This window comes from Pleurodeles waltl, chromosome 2_1 (assembly GCF_031143425.1).
Source record: "Pleurodeles waltl isolate 20211129_DDA chromosome 2_1, aPleWal1.hap1.20221129, whole genome shotgun sequence".
In the NCBI taxonomy this organism is placed as follows: domain Eukaryota; kingdom Metazoa; phylum Chordata; class Amphibia; order Caudata; family Salamandridae; genus Pleurodeles; species Pleurodeles waltl.
The window spans coordinates 509,946,861-509,954,784 of record NC_090438.1 but is presented as its reverse complement, the minus strand read 5'-3'; the positions used below and the strand labels follow the sequence as shown (position 1 = coordinate 509,954,784).

General features: G+C 43.4%; 1 non-coding gene across 1 annotated transcript; it reads right to left on the bottom strand.

Moving 5' to 3' along the window:
• Positions 1 to 7,016: 7,016 nt before the first annotated feature.
• Positions 7,017 to 7,088, bottom strand: TRNAE-CUC (transfer RNA glutamic acid (anticodon CUC)). The gene has a single exon. It is a non-coding gene; the product is annotated as a tRNA-Glu (tRNA).
• Between the last annotated feature and the right edge of the window lie 836 nt (positions 7,089 to 7,924).

Genomic DNA, 7,924 nt, shown 5'->3' with positions numbered 1-7,924 from the left:
CCCAAGGCTTTGGGTGGGAGGTTCTGGCAGGTGTAGTGAGGGACTCCCTAATTTCCGCTAATATATCTATAAAGCCGAACTTAATCTTGTCAGCCTCTGCTAGTGATTTGAGGCAGATAGCAACCTCTTGTTGTTTTTCCTTGATGGTCATTGCATACAAGTTGAGGGCGCTCACCTTAGACCATTTAATTGTATATCCACTTTCAACCCAAGTTCTATTTTATGCCTGGCTTAGGGGTTAGTTTTAATTAAGGCCACCAGCCCCACCCACAAAATAAGTGCTGTGTGATCGCTATGACATGACGTGGTATATAAGTAAAGTCAAGTACAGATTTGCTTAAGCTTTCTGAGGCCAAGATATAATCTATGGTAGTCAAACAAGAATTTCTAACACAGGTGGAAAGGGATTATTATTATTATTTTGAAGCCATATCATTCACCATTGTCATATTTTCCTTGAACATGAAGTTATTCAAAGTATCCTCATATATGTCTTGAAGAAAGTGGGTCACATTCTCCCCTTCAGTGTTAGATAAACCATATACTCGTTTAGATGGCCAATTGTAATAATGTACATTGAAGTCCCCTACACATAAAATATGTAGAGGCTTCAGATGGTCCTTAAGGATCTTTTGGATGGCATTGTCTAAGTCAACCACCACATGACTTTGCTTAGGATCAAAGCAGTTGTTAAACAGGTTGACTAAACGAAGATCCCATTCTCTCTGCAAATCAAACAAAAGTAAATTGAAAAAGGTGAAGTCATTGACAAACTTGACTCTATTCCCTGAGAAGGTGTTTAAAATGTAGGTTGCTAGGGGCTTCTTGAATCTATTAGAGAAGGAGAGCAGTGCCTGTGTGAAGTAGACAGAGAAAACACCAAAGTGTGAAGCATGCAACACCCAGGTTTCCTGAAAGCAGACTGCATGGAACCTTGGATACAAATCTCTCCAATCAGCCACAGCCATTTTTTCTTTAGACCCGCTATGTTCCATGACAGTACTCCCAGTACCCACAGAGCTGGGAAGCTTAGATTGGCTTCTTGTCACATGAGTAGGAGATGGCAAAGGGGAATTAATTTTTATCGGACCAATCTCAATAGAGTGACAAGGATGAACAAAATCTGTGAGGGTATCATAGTAGGAGGTGCTGGTAAACTTCATATCACGTGAACAGAATCAATTCTGATCATTCAGATATTAAAATCCATTTTCCCTCCTCCAATCATTGTGTATTTAATTAGAATATCTAGTGATAGCATGGGTTACCCTGCGAGACTCATAGTCACAGGTCCCCGTAGAAGGACCTGTAAAAAACAATTTGGGGTACAAGTGTAATACACAAGGATAATAATGCGCATTAGAGAGTAAATGGAAAATCTTTCCAACCAAGCAGAGGGGGCGAAAGTTCATAATAACACAGTCACGCATGTGCATTTTCCCCTCTGAACACCCAATATACCCATCTAACCCTAATTACATCAGAAAACATACCATCACTGTAGGAAAGTACCCTCTTTCTGTGTATGGTTACCCCCTTTTTCTGGGTGTTGTGTGTGACTGTGTTCACTGGGATCCTGCTGATCAGGATCCCAGTGATTATGCTTTCTCCCAAAACTCTGTATTTCACCCCACAATTGGCACACTGGTGCCCCACTGTGGGCTGCAGCCTGCGTGAAAAGGCTCAAGCACCCTTTTACTGCCACTTGTCCGTGCACCACGTCACTTATAAGTCACCCTTATGGCAGGCCTTCTAGCCCAGAGGGCAGGGTGCAAAGTACCTGTGTTTGAGAGGAACCCCTGCACTAGCAGATGTGCCCCCACGAACTCGAGGCCCATTTACCCGGACTTTGTGAGTGCGGGGACGCCATTTTACGCATGTACTAGACATAGGTCAATACCTATGTCCAGCTACATAATGGTAACTCCCAACATCGGCATATTTTGTATCAAACATGTTGAAATCATACCACAATGCTATTGCAAGCATTGATTGTATGATTCCGTGCACTCTGTGGGCTCCTTAGAAAACCCCCAGCATTGCTCCTACAGCCTTCAGAGGTTTTCCGGGCAGCCCAAGCTGCTGCCACCTCACAGACAGGTTTCTGCCCTCCTATTGCTTGAGCATCTCAATCCCATGAAGGCAGAACAAAGGATTTACTTTGGGAGATTTTGCAAGAAGGGTGTTACACACTCTCCCTTTGGAAATAGGTGTTACAAGCTTGGGAGGGGTAGCCTCCCCAAGCCACTGGTAATGCTTTGAAGGGCACTTTTGGTGCCCTCCTTGCATAAACCAATCTACACCAGTTCAGGGATCCCCAGTCCCTGCTCTGGCATGAAACTGGACAAAGGAAAGAGGAGTGACCACTCCCCTGTCCATCACCACCACAGGGGTGGTGCTCAGAAATTCCTCCAGAGGGCCCCTGGGTTTTGCCTTCTTGGATTCACGGTTGGCAGGGAACTCTGGGAGCATCTGAGTGCCAGTGTAGGCAGGTGATGTCAGAGCCCCTCCTTATAGGTGATCACCCAGCTAGGTGACCAATCTCCCTTTCAGGGCTATTTAGGATCTCTCTCTTGGGTGGTTCCGCAGATTCGGTTTGTAAGACTCCAGTAGGATTTCTCTGCAACCTTCACTTTGACTTCTGACTGAAGAAAGTGCATCTGGATGCTCAAGGAAACCAACAAGCTGCAACAAGGAAGCAAGACTCTGCCAGCAACATTGAATCCACGGTTCCGTCCATCAGTTGCAATGTTTCCATTGTCATGCATCCTCTGAGGACAGCCTGTCTTCAGCCTGCACAAGAAAGAAGAAGGAATCTCTCTTGGGGTGAAGAGTCACTCCCCTGCACCTGCAGGCACCAACTGCAACGAGGACTGGCTGCGTGGTTCCCCTCTCCTGCTGAGCCGTGTGGGCCCTGCAACATGGGTGGTGGACTGAAGTGGTCCCGACGGTCCTCTCTTCTAGATGTCCAACTTGGGGGGAGGTAAGCCCTTGCCTTCCCACGCATGACAGTACCCTTGTGCACTGTGTCATTTGCAGCTGCAAAGCTTGTTGGCATCCTCTCCAAGGGATCGTCAGGCATCTTGAAACTCCAGCCCCCAGCACTCATCCTGTGACGCAGAGCTCCATGAGTGGTTGCCCTGCGGCGTGGGACTCCTTTTCGTAGTGCTGCATGGGCTCCTTTTTCGACTTCTGTGTCCCCATCCAGTGGGACTCCTGTGGGTGCTGACTCTGCTTCTGTGGGCTCTTTGTGTCACTGAGGGCCCTCTCTGACGCCACTTCTTGGGTAGAGTCAGTCCACCTGATCCATCCTGGTCCCCGGCAGCACCAATTACCGTCAACAGCGAGTTTTGCGTGTACCAAGGCTTGTTGGTGGGATCCAAAGACACAAACCCGACTGCAGTCTTCCTTCTGGCATGGGAAATCACATGCATTCACCTTGGTCCCTTTCTTCCACAGGTCCTCTTGTCCAGGAATCCACTGTTGGTGTCTTGGAGTCTCTTCTGGGCTTTGCATCATTATTCTTCTCTTCTAAGTGAGTGTTCTGTTTTTTTTTCACATTTTTACATTGATTTACTCCTGCTTTCCTGGTCGCTGGGGGGACTGTGGTACTTACCTTTGGGCTTTCCTAGTACTCCCAGCCCCCTCTACACACTCCACTTACCTAGGTGGGGGACCGAATCTCGGATTCCACTTTTTTAGTATATGGTTTGTACTCTCCCTAGGGCCATTATTCTCTATTGTGATTTTTACTATATTGCACTGTTATGTTCATGACCCATGACAAGGGAGGCAAAGGAGTGCCTGACATCTCCACCATCTTGAGGGGGATCTTCTTGTACCACTACATGAGGAGAGCCCTCAGGACCAAAGATGAAGGCCACAAAGACTTTCTAATGGCACCCTCGTTCCTGGTACTAACATATAGATGCCTCGGATGGGCAAAGTGGTTGAGTCTGTTCCCTACAACTAGGACACATCATGGTTCTGAGAGAGCGTAGCTTATATGATCTATATTAACATGAAATGTTTATGAATTAAGGTGTGATGATGCCGCATAGAAAATATAGTAATAGCAATTTTGCTTAGACGTGCGCTTGAATTGTGACCACAATGAGTGGCCACCAATGTATACGCAAACTAATAATGATGACCAAAATTTTTATGTTACGTTCAAAAGAGCTTATATTAACATTTGCGTTATTAAATCTGTATTGAAAACCTCATAGGCCTTAAGTTAGCATGAGCTGGAGTTTAGCTGCCTGGCTCTCGTATTAAATGCATTTTTCTATTTTTCAGTGTGCTGACTCACAAGGGGCCATGACCCCGCTCGTTCTTTTCCTTCAAACTTGGACGGTGAATGTAGCCATATAGATCTCTTTCTCCTGTTTCCCATCGTCTCAAAAACTAGAATGTTATAAATGAACTAAAACAGTGTAGATTAAAGTAACGTACAAGGTCATTCAAACCGAAGAAGACGACAGAACTGCTGACCAAAAGATGTGCAAAGAATTACAAGGGAGTGAAGTCACCTGATGTGCTACCTCTGAAGACGTCAATTATGGAGACCAATCAAAAACTTGTAAATCAATATGTGGTGAAGATTAGGATTACCTAATGTCTAATTTGATAGGTAAAAGATAGTGGGGTATAGTAAATGTCCAATAGAATTTTGGGGGAATGTACTACGAAAAAGGGATAAAAACCCATGTCACTGAAAGGTCATTTAGGCGGGTTAGGGAATGCTATTGATTTTATCTAGAAACTCTGTCACTCTGTTTGGTGACTTGAGATTTTATTAAAACCATCCTTGCCCTTAGACTGCCATTTACACTTTTCCTCCTTATGAGGGAAGTGGCCCTTTGTCCCTTTTGCTGAGTTCTGATTAATGGCGATTTGACTGATGTCCTGAAGAGGAAGACTGAACCTGTGCGCTGACGTAATCCTTGGAGGGTAATTATGACAATGCATTTGTAATTTGTCTGTTTGCTTTTCCTTTCTAGGTACCAACTGCTTATTTTGACAGAGACCTTAGCTAAATGTTTTCCAAATTGGTGTTCTAAATTGTTTTGCATGAAGCCCAACATGCTAATGCTAATCAGTGGTTAGGACAGGTGTTCACTTAAACTGACGCAAATAGACAAACGACCAAGACTATGCTTTATTGAACTGACGCAATATTGACATTCTGAAAACCTTGATCTATGTTCACGCCGTGTTATGTTCTGATGTTTGTGATTCTTGCCCTAATGAAATCTTATCAGAGTTGCCATATCGTGACCATGCTATTGTGTTTCTTGGTGTTGAGATTAACGCATATGCTTCTAGATTGTAATCAATAGGGAATAAAATTCATAAAATTCTATTAAACTGGTGTGGTTATTCATGACTGAAAGGTCATGGTAGCGTCATTTAAATTGATTTATGACTTTGACTAAAGTGAAATGCTTTGTTGTGATAAATATTGATGACATTATTGATGTATTGATTGATATATTGATTAGCTATCTCGTCCTACGGTGTCTCTCAACTGGTTAAAAGATTCATTGGTCTAAAAAGAGTCCTGATGTGAAATAAATTATCATAAAGGGAAGCGTTAACAGTTCTACATAGAAGTGGAGAAGTCTGTCAAGGACTTTGTTCTGGAGGCTGCCTCTCCAAACCAGTGGACTCTAAAGATTGTCCATTGACGACAGATCTACGCAACAGCTGCCAGCAAACAGATCAGCGCCTTCCCCTCTGCAACAGCAGACATGTGGAAGAACATCGACTCCAGATGTCTGACCAACAAGCACAAAGACATTGTCTGAAAAGCTATCCAAGGAGGCCACCAGTGAGAACCTTCATGCGTGCAAGACAGCTCAACCAATCCAAGTCCTACCGCAGAGGATGCATCTCAGACGAGACGTCCTACCACCGCTTCCGGGGCCCTGAGATCCACAACATCCATCACTGCAGACTTGGTAGAGTATGGTTTGTTTCCAGGGACGCATACACTTGGAGACCTCCAGGATTACTGAGGCTCCTGTGCTGCTATAAATATGTTCTTCTATTTTCCAGAAACTGCCCAGCGGCAAGGAAGAAGGAGACATAGATTCTGACCTGCCACAAGAAAATCCACACCATCCTGCCTGACTATGGGGTAATTGCTGGATCGGACGATGACAGCAAAGAGGATACTTAAGGCCCAAAAGGGACACCATGGCCCGGGTGGGGGACTTTAGAGGGGTATCTCACGCTGTTTTCTCTTTTTCTCGCTGCTCCAGGAACCGTACAGTGACTAGGGAGAGGAGCAAACGAATGAAAACAGGGGGAAAATGTATATTTTAACTAATGTGACCTTTTTCCCTTCACAGGATAATGGGCAAAGGGATAGCTTGCATACATGTTGTCAAGTTTGTTACCTACGACTTACAAGTATGAGGTTTTCGTGAAGGGTGACGATAGTATGTATCTGAACTGTACAAAAATTCCTGATAAGGTTAAAAAAAGAATTGGAGGTTACAGGGCTCTAAATATTATGATAATAAATATGCCCACCAGAATATTGTGCAATAAAAAAACATTTCCCTGGAGTTTCTTATCAGCAAATGGCAGTATCAGAGCAGGGTGAAAAACACAGTACCCCAGTATACCTTCATTTCCTTATAATTGCCACATTTGCCCAACAAGTATGTACATGCGCAGTAGTACTCATCTTCACACGCTCTCAATGAAACAAATTGCTTCGAATCTCTTGTAAACTAAGAAATATGAAAAACATAACGTGTCTTCCATAAAGAAAACTGTGTAAAATTGTATAGTGACGTAAAAAAAATGCGTTGGAGACGACAACTGAAAAATAACAATTACGGTATAGTGTATATTGTATTCACTCAATTACTTGTATGCACTCTACCGTAATGCCTATTTTTCAGTTGTCTTCTCCAACCCATTTTTGTAATAACTGACATAGGTACTTTTATAAAACTATAAATATTAGTTTTTTAACATTATTTAAAAAAATAAAATAGCTGTTCCCTGACCGGGAATCGAACCCGGGCCGCGGCGGTGAGAGCGCCGAATCCTAACCACTAGACCACCAGGGACATACGACTTCTATGTTCAACAAACGACTCATATCGTAAATATCACAGCCAGAGTCAGTCTTTATTAATTTCCCATAGTAATGAGCTCTACCATACCTATGGAGGACATACGGTAAAAGCCATTAGCTTGATATAAGCCGTTCTCGTACCGCTCTGTGCTATCAACAAAAACAAATCCCGTACCTAGAAACGTGGCCATGTTAATTGTCTTTTTTTCAATAAACTGGAGCTACGTCTGGATGCTTTCACAGCGGGAACTAATGTACCCTGAATATATGCAAACAAATATACACTATGAAATCAATCACGAAAAGCAAGTAAAGATGAGCAGCTGTGTATGGTTTAGAGACTTATTTTGTTTCATCAAATATGGGGGACGTATAACAGCCCTGGCCCGGAACTACACCCCTTCCGGGAAACCGCGCCCCTGTGCGCAGCCAGAAGTAGCAGATATCAGAACTGCATCTTCTAACGCGATCTTAGTTGACTACCCTTTCGCTTTATTTCAGCTTTTTCAGAGTATTGGTTCTCGGTCCTCAGTTTTTTCATATCCCATTCTAAGGCGCCACTGCATCTTTATGTGTTTAACAAAATAACTCCTGACACACCTGGGATTTAGGAATGCGTCAAACTACTTTGAAAATAGCATCATTGAAACTATACATGTCATATATTTTCTATTATGGATATTTTAAGAAAAGCAAGACAGCCCTCCTTTCACATATCAGTGTGTACGTCCGTGCGTGCTATACCAATGTCAAATAGCTGGTTATATGCTTCCCATGCTTTTTTAAAACGTACATTTAAAAAAGCCGATAGGCTTGGATTTGGTTTGT